This window comes from Salmo salar, chromosome ssa01 (genome assembly GCF_905237065.1).
Source record: "Salmo salar chromosome ssa01, Ssal_v3.1, whole genome shotgun sequence".
Taxonomy (NCBI): domain Eukaryota; kingdom Metazoa; phylum Chordata; class Actinopteri; order Salmoniformes; family Salmonidae; genus Salmo; species Salmo salar.
Window position 1 is genome coordinate 8,238,749 of NC_059442.1, and position 14,594 is coordinate 8,253,342.

Below are 14,594 nucleotides of genomic sequence, written 5' to 3' on the forward strand. Positions count from 1 at the left end.
TTCTCATTCACCCCTTTAGATTTGTGTGTGTTAGGTAGTTGTTGGGGAATTGTTAGATTACTTGTTAGATTTGTGTGTATTAGTTAGCTGTTGGGAAATTGTTAGATTACTTGTTAGATATTACTGCACTGTTTGGAACTAGAAGCACAAGCATTTTGCTACACTCGTATTAACATCTGCTAAACACGTGTATGTGACCAATAAAATTTGATTTAATTTGAAATCTCATTATTTCTAACTGCTTCTAGAAGGTGCCAGTAATATTGTCCTGGCCATTTTAGGATTTCTTTGTGGAATTAGCTAAGATTGAGTAAATTATTCAGAAGACATACATGTGGAAACCAAAATATGTTTTAATTTCAACAGTTTTCTGGAAGAAATTGTGAATTATTCGATGTACGATTAAATGGTCATGATAATTTTTTTAAGGAGAACAAAAAATATATTTTTTTTTCGCTATTCACCATCTTCCATGTTGTTTTGTTGTCTACTTGAGATGTAGCTAGCTATCAAAACTTGCAGCCCCCTTCTTCCAATGGATTGTGGCTGTGATATTCCAGAAAAGTGTGCTGCGAATTCTACTAGATGAAAAGCCGAAATGAGTATAACATCCTGGCATTAACGCCATATTCGATTTTCAATTTCAAAATTTCACAAAACGTTCTGTATTCGCTGTGGACGCGTCACGTGTGATTGCGTTGTTTTCCGCTATTGTTTCATTTGGGGTAGAGCCTCTCCATATGTAATTGATAACTGATTATCAGCTGTTGTCAAAGCCGAAATGAGTATGAAATCCTGGCATTTAAAGTATACTCAATTTTCAAAATATCACATACTATAAAATTCTATTTTTTTGCATGCTCAAACGGCCTACTGTTTAGGACGCAAGTATGGGCATTCGGACATGGTCAGTACCTAAATGTTATTACTCTATAAATATAGGATGGTACCTTTCTTCTTGCTCAAAGACATAATGAGGACAAGGTAATCTTACTCTGAGTCAGAAAGGGACTTTCCCATATCTTTTTCCTAGCTCACATAAGCAAGGCTTGACTTTGATGCATAATTCAATGGCAAGGCATGCATGGTGAGGTACACGGAAGAATACATTATTTCTCTTTTTGAAATGCCTCTCTGTCCTCAAAATGCGTAGGCAAAGCAGGCAACGTGTGCAGCTAAAAGGAAAACATGTCTTGAAGTGTTACTGCAACCTAGTCAACCAAGTATAAGTGAACCTCTTATAATGCCAGTCACTGTGATACCAGACCAACAGGTAGGGTTTATCCTTGCCAACAGGCGATAAGAGTATTCTCTGAGCAAAACTTGTCAGCATTGGGTGTGGCTGAAATAGCCGAATCCACTAATTTGAAAGGGTGTCCACATACTTTTGGTCATGTAATATATATATATTACATGACCAAAAGTATGTGGACACCCTTTCAAATTAGTGGATTCGGCCATTTCAGCCACACCCATATGTGTGTGTGTGTGTGTGTGTGTGTGTGTGTGTGTGTGTGTGTGTGTGTGTGTGTGTGTGTGTGTGTGTGTGTGTGTGTGTGTGTGTGTGTGTGTGTGTGTGTGTGTGTGTGTGTGTGTGTGTGTGTGTAGTGTGTATTGATCGATTGCAGCTATAGCGTGACTCCTTGAAATACTTGTCAGGGCGTATTTTCATTAATCAGAATAGTTACTAGGAGTTATTCTTTCATGTCAGGCATGAAATAATAATCTCTCATCACATTAAGATCATGGTGGATTGTCTGGTGCTTAGTTAAACATAGTCAACATTGAAAAGGGAAAACTATTTTGGTCAGTTTTGATCTATTTATGAGAGTCATTTTCAGTACGTTCAGGTATGAACAAACCATGGCTGGTAATTTCAACCTGATTGAATATGCCATTGTATCCTGGGTAATCCTCATGAGGTTTTTCAGTGATAAAGCCAGAACCTCCTCTCTGTTTTTTTTCAGGGGTTGTTGTTTCTATTGATTATTTTATTACATGTGCATGATTCAATTATATGCATGCACATACTCTATATATTTAACTAGGCAAGTCAGTTAAGAACAAATTCTTATTTACAGTGATGGCCTACCAGGGAACTGTGGGTTAACTGCCTTGTTCAGGAGCAGAATAACATATTTTTTACCTTGTCAGCTCGAGGATTCGATCCAGCAACCTTTCGTTTACTAGCCCAACGCTCAAACCACTAGGCTACCTGCTATGTATAGTTTGTGTCTATTTACCACCCAAGAACCTTGATAATGATATAATACTATGGATTACCTGAATGGGGGAATTTGACTTTATTCTGTAGATTAGACTGCTCTCTGTAGATTAGACTGCTCTCTGTAGATTAGACTGCTCTCTGTAGATTAGACTGCTCTCTGTAGATTAGACTGCTCTCTGTAGATTAGACTGCTCTCTGTAGATTAGACTGTTATCTGTAGATTAGACTGCTCTCTGTAGATTAGACTGCTCTCTGTAGATTAGACTGCTCTCTGTAGATTAGACTGCTCTCTGTAGATTAGACTGTTCTCTGTAGATTAGACTGCTCTCTGTAGATTAGACTGCTCTCTGTAGATTAGACTGCTCTCTGTAGATTAGACTGCTCTCTGTAGATTAGACTGCTCTCTGTAGATTAGACTGTTCTCTGTAGATTAGACTGCTCTCTGTAGATTAGACTGCTCTCTGTAGATTAGACTGCTCTCTGTAGATTAGACTGCTCTCTGTAGATTAGACTGTTCTCTGTAGATTAGACTGCTCTCTGTAGATTAGACTGTTCTCTGTAGATTAGACTGCTCTCTGTAGATTAGACTGCTCTCTGTAGATTAGACTGCTCTCTGTAGATTAGACTGTTCTCTGTAGATTAGACTGCTCTCTGTAGATTAGACTGCTCTCTGTAGATTAGACTGCTCTCTGTAGATTCAAGCCCAAACATCAACTTCTACATGGCCAACGGCTCCCTCCTCATGTTTATTTTCTATTGCAATGTGTTTCAGAGATATACTCTTATCAGGGGGAAAATTATATTTATTAGGGCATATAAAACGTTTATTTTTATTTTTTTAACATCTATACGTAGAAGATTAAAATCCCAAGTAAAAGCCTGGCGAGAGCGGCATGTGAGTGCTCTTTCTAAAGCCCATTACGACAGCTGTATTGGCTGAGGGAGATTACATCTACAGTATTTCTGGTTCCATATCACATCACACTGGACTGGGTTCAATATCTACTTTCCCCTCCACGGAATGTCATGATTGCCTTTTGAGGATAAGATCAATGTCAATTCAAGTCATACACTCGGGGTAAACGAGAGAGAGAGAGAGAGAGAGAGAGAGAGAGAGTGACATGGTTACTAATTATCTTCTCCTGCTCACCCACCTTAGGTGCCATTCAAAAGGTATATTGACCCTTCCTTAGATGCTTTACAGGAGATAATGTAAACGGGCCCAGAACAGAACGTCACTGCTCGTGTCCCTTTCTTATTTGCCAAATAACTACAGAGATTTTGTGTCACAATACTATAAGCTTTCTCATTTTAATAATATTGTCTTCCTTTATGTGTACATTTTCTGACAATTTGTATATAATCGGAGCGTTCTCTATAACTTGGTTTGTTAGCTTCCAAGTCCTCTGTTTGACTCTTCCATCATTTGACTCTGTTTGACTCTTCCATCATTTGACTGTTTGACTCTTCCATCATTTGACTCTGTTTGACTCTTCCATCATTTGACTCTGTTTGACTCATCCATCATTTGACTCTGTTTGACTCTTCCATCATTTGACTCTGTTTGACTCTTCCATCATTTGACTCTGTTTGACTCTTCCATCATTTGACTCATTCATCATTTGACTCTGTTTGACTCTTCCATCATTTGACTCTGTTTGACTCTTCCATCATTTGACTTACAAGTCCTCTGTTTGACTCTTCCATCATTTGACAATTGGGGATGGCTTATTTCCTCATTTCAAGAAAGCCTTGAGATGGTTGACACAGCATCATATCACAGCAGGACAGAGAAAATGAACCCATTCATAATTTGTGTATATCCACGGGAGAGTGCTCCTAGATAATAAAAAAATATATGTTTTTTTTAAAGAACGATGGGTCCACTTTTTCACATTATCTGCCAATTGCTCTGAATCACACACTCCAGTCCCCAATGCAGCTGTTTACATTTCCCAGGCAGCAGAGCCTGAGACCCAAGAGACTTCCAGAGCTGCAGAGGTCTTGACACAACTCGATTTATTCTAAACCACAGAGCCAGCCGGAGACAGAAAAGCCCCCTTGTTGTATCAGGTATATATGGTCATATTTCACTTCAACCGTTATCACACTATATATGAATAATTTAGGCTATGCTATTTGCTTGCAATAACAGCACAAAGGGCATGTCCAGTCTGTGGATATAGTCAGATAGCCCACACATACAGTATCTCATTAACTTAGATTGAGACAATTATTGGCACGACAAAGAGATGCAGAATCCAAACATAACTAATAGTTAAATGTGTGTATATATATATATATATATATATATATATATCTGCAATATTATTGAATTGCAAATGGTTGCACTGCACATGCCTAATTAGAGATCTGTTTCAGACTATTTGCATTAGTGAACTCTGTGCTGTCACTTCTCAAGAGCTCCTTCTATTGGAGGACATGGCACTGATTGCAGACCTGTCAGGCTCTTCCTTCACCCGTCCACCCAGTGGTCTGTCACATCGACTCCAACAAGTACCGCTCCTATTCTTGTGTGTGCAATAATAGGTATCTAGTACATTGTTAATATATACACTGAACGAAAATATAAACACAACATGTAAAGTGTTGGTCCCATGTTTCATGAGCTGAAACAAAAGATCCCAGAAACATTCCATATGCACAAACAGCTTATTTCTCTCAAATTGTGTACACAAATTTGTTTACATCCCTGTTAGTGAGCATTTCTCCTTTGCCAAGATAATCTATCCACCAGACAGGTGTGGCATATCAAGAAGCTGATTAGGGAGCGTGCAATTGGCATGCTGACTGCAGGAATGTCCACCAGAGCTGTTTCTAGAGAATTGAATGTTCATTTCTCTACCATAAGCCACCTCCAATGTCGTTTTAGAAAACTTGGCAGTAAGTCCGACCGGCCTCACAACCGCAGACCACGTTTATGGCATCGTGTAGGCGAGTGGTTTGCTGATGTCAATGTTGTGAACAGAGTGCCCTATGGTGGCAGTGGGATTATGGTATGGGCAGGCATAAGCCACGGACAATGAACACAATTTGAATGCATAGAGATACTGTGACGAGATCTTTAGGCCCATTGTCGTACCATTCATCTGCTGCCATCACCTCATGTTTTAGCATTATAATGCCCAGCCTCATGTTGCAAGGATCTGTACACAATTCCCGGAAGCTGAAAATGTCCCTGTTCTTCCATGGCCTGCATACTCACCAGACATGTCACCCATTGAGCATGTTTGGGATGCTCTGGATCGATGTGTACGACACCGTGTTCCAATTCCCGCCAATATCCAGCAACTGTGCACAGTCATTGAAGAGGAGATGGACAACATTCCACAGGCCACAACCAACAGCCTGATCAACTCTATGTGAAGGAAATGTGTCACACTGCATGAGGCAAATGGTGGTCACACCAGATACTGACTGGTTTTCTGATCCACGCCCTAAATGTTTTTATAAGGTATCTGTGACCAACAGATGCATATCTGTATTCCCAGTCATGTGAAATCCATAGATTAGGGCCTACTTATGAACTGTAACTCAGTAAAATCTTTGAAATTGTTACATGTTGCGTTAATAGTTTTTGTTCAGCATAGTTTCATTCAGTCTGATTGCAATGAACAGCCACGTACACATGAGGTTTGTTTATACGTATATGCCCACACTGAACCACAGGGGACACTTCTCAAAATAGGCTAGAAGAGTGGGTTGATTTTCCTTCATATATATAAAAAAATAACTGTAGGATCGGATGTTATTTTAAGTAACTAGAAATTGAACTCAGAATTCTCGTCCCACAAACAAACACAAACACACGCACAAACACATATAGCTCTTTTCTGTTCATTTCCACCCAATTCCTCTCAAAACTCCCACCATGCACTATAATTAATTTATTTGGAGATGGCATACACAGCTGTTTTAAATTATGGGATATTTTGACATATTTTAAACATATTTTTGGGGCACAGCCAACAGCGCCTTGGCCAGATGGCTTCAGGCAGAACAGGGCTGGAACCATGGTCAAATATACAACGGCTTCACACTTCCCCGGTAATCTCTAAAGTGTGAGACTGCAGGTGCATCACGTTTTCATTATTATAATTTTTTTTTTACTCTACAATAGGATTTTATTTGTTTGTTCAGTGTTATCTGCTTTCTATGAAAAACAGTGTACATACAGTGCATTTTAATAACTACAGAATTATGTTAGTAAATGATATAGACAACACGCATGCTGCATTTGTATTCATTGGGCAAGTAGCAGAGATATTGACTATTTCCAGTGTTAGGAAGTAGTGTACTACATGTATTTCAACTAGTAATTCAACTACATTTTACAGTACATTGTCGGTAGTTGAACTAAAATCTAGGTCGTGTTTTCAGTAGTTAACTACTGTTTTACTATGTTTTTTGCAAAACAGGCAATCATTTCCTTTCTGTTTTAGCATCAGACTAATTTTCACTTCAGACATAGCTGTTGTCTAAAGTATTATTTTATTATATGAGCCAAAGTTATATGTTCTTGCAATTTGTAGTCTGAGTATTTCTATTTTTAGGAGAACATGTTAATATGGGGTTTTTTTTTGCCAAGAGGAAGATCTGATTTGCATTCGTATTTGCATTTCAGATATTTTCAGCTGGCTTATTTCATATTATCATCACACTTAAACTGGATTTTTTTTTAAATGGAGAAATGCATCACTAAATATGCAATACATTGTGTACATAACTTGCACAGTGTTTGACCCACTAAATTGAACCCATCATGTATTTGTCTGTATTACAACATGTTTACTGCGATTCTGAAGCTACTGTATATCCCTTTTTTTCCAGAGAGGTTGGGAAGTTGCCATAACAGCCTTGTAGTCTTTGACCATTCATTGAAATCGATAACCTCTGTTTCGATAAGGGGATGGGGGTGGGGGCTATGGCCATTCTTGCAGTGTGATTCAAGCTATCGATTCATTCATTATCCTGTAGGTGTAACGGTCGTCTGAAGGTGAAGAAGTGGACCAAAGCGCAGCGTGGTAAGTGCTCATGGTTATTTATTTTCAAGAAACACTCAAACAAAATAACAAAAGGGAAAAATGAAAATGCACAGTTCCGTCAGGCACATACGCTAAACAGAAAATAACCTCCCACAAAACTCAGGTGGAAAACAGGCTGCCTAAGTATGATTCCCAATCAGAGACAACGATAGACAGCTGCCTCTGATTGGGAACCACACCCGGCAAAAAAACTAAGAAATAGAAAACATAGATATTCCCATCCGAGTCACACACTGACCTAACCAAACATAGAGAATAAATAAGATATCTAAGGTCAGGGCGTGACAGTACCCCCCCCCCCAAAGGTGTGGACTCCGGCCGCAAACCTGAACCTATAGGGGAGGGTCCAGGTGGGCATCTCCTCTTGGTGGAGGCTCTGGTGCGGGACGCCGATCCCCCTCCGCTTGGGGCTCCTCCCACTTTCGTGGAACCGGACTGTGGATCGTCGGCTGAGGCTCCGAACCCTGGATCGTCGCCGGAGGAACCGGACCGTAGATCGTCGTCGGAGGCTCCGAACTGCCGATCGTCGCTGGAGACTCCGGATCGTCGCTGGAGACTCCGGATCGTCGCTGGAGACTCCGGATCGTCGCTGGAGACTCCGGACTGCGGACTGTCGCTGGAGACTCCGGACTGCGGACCGTCGCTGGAGACTGCGAACCGTCGCTGGAGACTCCGGACTGCGGACCGTCGCTGGAGACTGCGGACCGTCGCTGGAGACTCCGGACTGCGGACCGTCGCTGGAGACTCCGGACCGTCGCTGGAGACTCCGGACTGCGGACCGTCGCTGCAGACTCCGGACTGCGGACCGTCGCTGGAGACTCCGGACTGCGGACCATCGCTGGAGACTCCGGACTGGGGATCGTCGCTGCAGGCTCTGGACTGGGGACCGTCGCTGGAAGCTTCATGCCATGGATTATCACTGGAGGCTCCGGGCCATGGATTATCACTGGAGGCTCCGGGTCATGGATTATCACTGGAGGCTCCGGGCCATGGATTATCACTGGAGGCTCCGGGCCATGGATTATCACTGGAGGCTCCGGGCCATGGATCATCCCTACAGGCTCCGGGCCATGGATCATCCCTACAGGCTCTGGGCCATGGATCATCCCTACAGGTTCCGGGCCATGGATCATCACTGGAGGCTTTGTGCCATGGATCATCACTGGAGGCTTTGTGCCATGGATTATCACTGGAGGCTTCGTGCCATGGATTATCACTGGAGGCTTTGTGCCATAGATCATCCCTACAGGCTCCGGGCCATGGATCATCCCTACAGGCTCCGGGTCCTGGATCATCACTGGAGGCTTCGTGCCATGGATCATCACTGGAGGCTTCGGACCATGGATCATCACTGGAGGCTTCGTACGTGGAGCCGGAACAGGTCTCACCGGACTGGGGAGACGCACTGGAGACCGGGTGCGCGGAGCTGGCACAGGATATACTGGGCCGTGGAGGCGCACTGGAGGTCTGGAGCGCAGGGCTGGCACAACCCGTCCTGGCTGGATGCTCACTTTAGCCCGGCAAGTGCGGGGCGCTGGCACAGGACGAACTGGGCTGTGAAAGCGCACTGGCGACACAGTGCGTAGAGCTGGCGCAGGATATCCTGGACCGAGGAGACGCACCGGAGACCAGGAGCGCTGAGCCGGCACAATTCGTCCTGGCTGAATGCTCACTTTAGCCCGGCAAATGCGGGGAGCCGGCAACGAGCGCACCGGGCTGTGAATGCGCACCGGAGATATGGTGCGCATCACCGCATAACACGGTGCCTGACTGGTCACACGCTCCCCACGGTAAGCACAGGGAGTTGGCTCAGGTCTCAACCCTGACTCCGCCAATCTCCCCGTGTGCCCCCCCCAAAACAATTTGGGGGCTGCCTCTCGGGCTTCCGTTGTTACCGTGCTAGTTCCTCATAGCGTTGCCGTTCCTCCTTTGCTGCCACTATCTCCTCCCTTGGACAGCGATATTCCCCAGTCCGAGTCCAGGGCCCTTTGCCATCCAGGATCTCCTCCCATGTCCAACTCTCCTGGCCACACTGCTTGGTCCGTCTTTGGTGGGAGGTTCTGTAACGGTCGTCTGAAGGTGAAGAAGTGGACCAAAGCGCAGCGGGGTAAGTGCTCATGGTTATTTATTTTCAAGAAACACTCAAACAAAATAACAAAAGGGAAAAACGAAAACGCACAGTTCCGTCAGGCACATACGCTAAACATCAAATAACCTCCCACAAAACTCAGGTGGAAAACAGGCTGCCTAAGTATGATTCCCGATCAGAGACAACGATAGACAGCTGCCTCTGATTGGGAACCACACCCGGCAAAAAAAAAACAAAGAAATAGAAAACATAGATATTCCCACTCTAGTCACACCCTGACCTAACTAAACATAGAGAATAAATAAGATCTCTAAAGGTCAGGGTGTGACAGTAGGAGGACAAGATTAGAATGAAACAAACACACAGTACATAGACAATGACATATCGTTCACTCCTCAAAGCACAAACAGAATGTGCTGAAATGCAGTAAGTTAGCTGATCCGACCCCGGGTGCTACAGCGTCAACAAATTAACTCAATCACGTATTTCCTGGAAGCAACCACTGTACTGTATATGACCACACCCCATATTTACAGAGTGACCTTCGAGACCTAAGGAGCTCTGACGGTCGGTTGGCTGTCAACACCCTAACTGCCTTTTGTCTCCAACACCCCGTCCCCATGCTTCCAAGATCCAGGGGATCCCCAGAGGGAAAGGGTGGATAGTTTCCTGGCTGGGGACAGCAGGATAAAGGAGGTTCTGCCCTGGGCGGCTTTACACGCGCTGTGGACGAGGGAAGACAATAGAATTGCAGAGGCCTTGAAGACCGTCAACCTACACTGGAGCTCAGAAATCATACAGTGGCAAGAAAAAGTATGTGAACTCTTTGGAATTACCTGGATTTCTGCATAAATTGGTCATCAAATTTGATCTGATCTTCATCTAAGTCACAACAATAGATAAACATAGTGTGCTTAAACTAATAACACACAAATTGTTCTATTTTTCTTGTTTATATTGAATACATAATTTAAACATTCACAGTGTAGGTTGGAAAAAGTATGTGAACCCCTAGTCTCCAGCTAGCCTGGAGTCCAATCAATGAGACAGATTGGAGATGTTGGTTAGAGCTGCCTTGCCCTATAAAAAACTCACAGAATTTGAGTTTGCTATTCACAAGAAGCATTGCCTGATGTGAACCATGCCTCGACCAAAAGAGATCTCAGAACTAAGATTAAGAATTATTGACTTGATTAAAGCTGGAAAATGTTACAAAAGTATCACTAAAAGCCTCGATGTTCATCAGTCCACGGTAAGACAAATTGTCTATAAATGGAGAAAGTTCAGCACTGTTGCTGCTCTCCCTAGGAGTGGCCGTCCTGCAAAGATGACTGCAAGAGCACAGTGCAGAATGCTCAATGAGGTTAAGAAGAATCCTAGAGTGTCAGCTAAAGACTTACAGAAATCTCTGGAACATGCTAACATCTCTGTTGACGAGTCTACGATACGTAAAACACAAAACAAGAATGGTGCTAATGGGAGGGCACCACGGAAGAAGCCACTGCTGTCCAAAAAAAACATTGCTGCACGTCTGAAGTTTGCAAAAGTGCACCTGGATGTTCCACAGAGCTACTGGCAAAATATTCTGTGGACAGATTAAACTGAAGTTGAGTTGTTTGGAAGGAAGGAACACACAACATTATGTGTGGAGAAAAAAAGGCACAGCACAGCACACCAACATCAAAACCTCATCCCAACTGTAAAGTATGGTGGAGGGAGCATCATGGTTTGGGGCTGCTTTGCTGCCTCAGGGCCTGGACAACTTGCTATCATCGACGGAAAAATGAATTCCCAAGATTATCAAGACATTTTGCAGGAGAATATTAGGCTATCTGTCCGCCAATTGAAGCTCAACAGAAGTTGGGTGATGCAACAGGACAACGACCCAAAACACAGAAGTAAATCCACAACAGAATGGCTTCAACAGAAGAAAATGCTCCTTCCAGAGTGGCCCAGTCAGAGTCCTGACCTCAACCTGATTGAGATGCTGTGGCATGACCTCAAGACAGCAGTTCACACCAGACATCCCAAGAATATTGCTGAACTGAAACAGTTTTGTAAACAGGAATGGTCCAAAATTCCTCTTGACCGTTGTGCAGGTCTGATCCGCAACTACAGAAAAAGTTTGGTTGAGGTTATTGCTGCCCAAGGAGGGTCAACCAGTTATTAAATCCAAGGGTTCACATACTTTTCCCACCCTGCACTGTGAATGTTTACACGGTGTGTTCAATAAAGACATGAAAACGTATAATTGTTTGTGTTATTAGTTTAAGCAGACGCTGTGTGTCTACTGTTGTGACCTAGATGAAGATAATATCACATGTTATGACCAATTTATGCAGAAATCCAGTTAATTCCAAAGAGTTCACATCCTTTTTCTTGCAACTGTATATCAACAGGCCCACACGATCATTGGCGCTGTACACCAGGCAAGACCTACTGTACACCAGGCAAGACCTACTGTAACCAGGCAAGTCCTACTGTACACCAGGCAAGACCTACTGTACACCAGGCAAGACCTACTGTACACCAGGCAAGTCCTACTGTACACCAGGCAAGTCCTACTGTACACCAGGCAAGTCCTACTGTACACCAGGCAAGTCCGACTGTGCACCAGGCAAGTCCTACTGTACACCAGGCAAGTCCGACTGTGCACCAGGCAAGTCCGACTGTGCACCAGGCAAGTCCTACTGTGCACCAGGCAAGTCCTACTTTGCACCAGGCAAGTCCTACTGTGCACCAGGCAAGACCTACTGTACACCAGGCAAGTCCTACTGTACCCCAAGAAAGTCCTACTGTACACAATGGAAAGTCCTAATCTACCCCAAGAAAGTCCTACTGTACACAATGGAAAGTCCTACTGTACACATTGGAAAGTCCTACTGTACCCCGTTTTTAATATGATATTTGTGTGAGTGACTAACATAATCAATGAAAAAACATTTTCCCTGTCGAGATGTGAGGATAACATTATAACCCTCATGGTGTATGCTTTACTGCTTAGGAATCCCTCTGACCACAGGGACAGGAAAGTATAAAGATTAAAAGCTTCCAGGTAGACTATTAAATACTTTCAGCTATCCCAGCTGGAACAAAGCAGCATTACAGTGGTTAAAGAAGGATCTGTAAGGCCAAGCGTCGCCCAGCCATTCTTACATTTAAATGTATTAAGAGAGAAGATGATTGGAGAGAGGCTAAATGAGTAAACCAACCAGAGTACAGTTGTTTCAACAAAGTCTTTTGAAGACTTGATTTTCTATAGATGATTAAAGTGTCTGTCTTGTCAAAAGTGAAGAGAGCAAGGCTGCACACACGTACAGTACTGCAATGTGCCCTCCACTGTCTCTGTATGTGATATGTGTTGAGATTCTGGTGGTGTGCCAAGCCCTTTATAAATAGTGATGAGGCCAGATACAATTTTCTGAGGTGAACCACAGGGGAACAAATTAACAATCATATCCAATCTCCAAATTCAGGATATCGCAAAATACTATCTCAGTGGAATATTTTCTGTTGAATATATATATATATATATATATATATGTGCACCCTATCCTAGAATAACTTGCTAAGGATATCTGGCAGAGCCATTATCAACTGATCTTAGGTTAACCTGTTCCACCAGACTACTGGAAATACACTTTTTGTATGGCATGGACATAGAAACTTGTAGATTGCAACAACAACAAAGATTTTGTTCCCAGAACCATTGAAAGGCTTTTGATCATTACATTGGTCCCTACGATCCAACTACAGAGCCCTCAGCCTCCAATGTTGGCCATGCCACTGTTCCCTCCGTTCTCAAGAGACTCAACAAGAGCTTCCAGGAACATGAACGCTTCTCCTCTTTGGATCTGCATAAGACTTTCTTCAGTCCTTGGAGACTCGTCAAAGAGGGTCTGTATTATCTTATGATGCATACTCTTGGAACTAATTGGGTGGACTGTTGCATACTAAACACTTACATATGTAAATATGTATATATATATATATATAAATAATAAGAAGAATCTGCTTTGGTCAGCTCCAGCAATACTTTGTAGAAAGTATCAGGTCAACAAATTATTTTTTGGATAGAAATCAAATCAATTCTAAGGAGAGTGTAAAAACCCCACTTTAAGTTGTACTTTTACATGCATCTTAATTTCATTTCATGGGAACACCGTGGCATTGGATATAATATACAGTATATACAGATATAAAACATATAGATAGATATAGTCATCACATACAGTACATGCTTAATAACAGTGGCCACATTACCGGATATACATCATGATGTTTTCTACAGCACGTATTCCCCACCTATAGTTAATTACCTAAATAGGTAACACTTTACGTTTAAGGGAAATTTCAGAATATTTCAAACTTCATATTCATCATCTCCAGCACCATCCCAACATCAACATGATGTTAAAATTGGAACGTTTCTATGTTTTGTAGTAAAAAATATAAACATTAAATCATCAACCGATTTAGTAGATCATTATGAAATCAAATTTGTGTTTAGCAGATGTTAATGCGGGTGGAAGGAGACAGGGCCACAGTGTCCAACCATCCCCCTTGTCTCAGCCTCCAGTATCTATGCTGCAATAGTTTATGTGCTGTGGGGACAGGGTCAGTCTGTCCTGTATGGTGTAATTCTCCTATCTAATCTGGCGTCCTGTGTGAATTTAAGTATGCTCCCTCTAATTCTCCCTCTCTCTCCCCAGACCTGCTGTTTTCAACCCTCTCCCTCTCTCTCTATCCCTCCCTCTCTCTCCCTCTCTTCCGCACCTCGACCTCTGAATGCTCGGCTATGAAAAGCCAACAGACATTTACTCCTGAGGTGCTAACCGGTTGCATCCTCTATAACCACTGTGATTATTATACAGGTCCATTATCAGTGTAGTCAAGATATCTATACCCCCCTCAGGCTCGTTCGGTGGAGGAGATTTCCGTGGGCTGTACTCGGCCTTGTCTCAGGGTAGTAAGTTGGTGATCTGATGATATACCTCTAGTGATGTGGGGTTATATCCTGCCTGGTTGGCCCTGTCTGGGGGTATCGTCAGACAGGGCCACAGTGTCCAACGATCCCCCTTGTCTCAGCCTCCAGTATCTATGCTGCAATAGTTTATGTGCTGTGGGGACAGGGTCAGTCTGTCCTGTATGGTGTAATTCTCCTATCTAATCTGGCATCCTGTTTGAATTTAAGTATGCTCCCTCTCTCTCT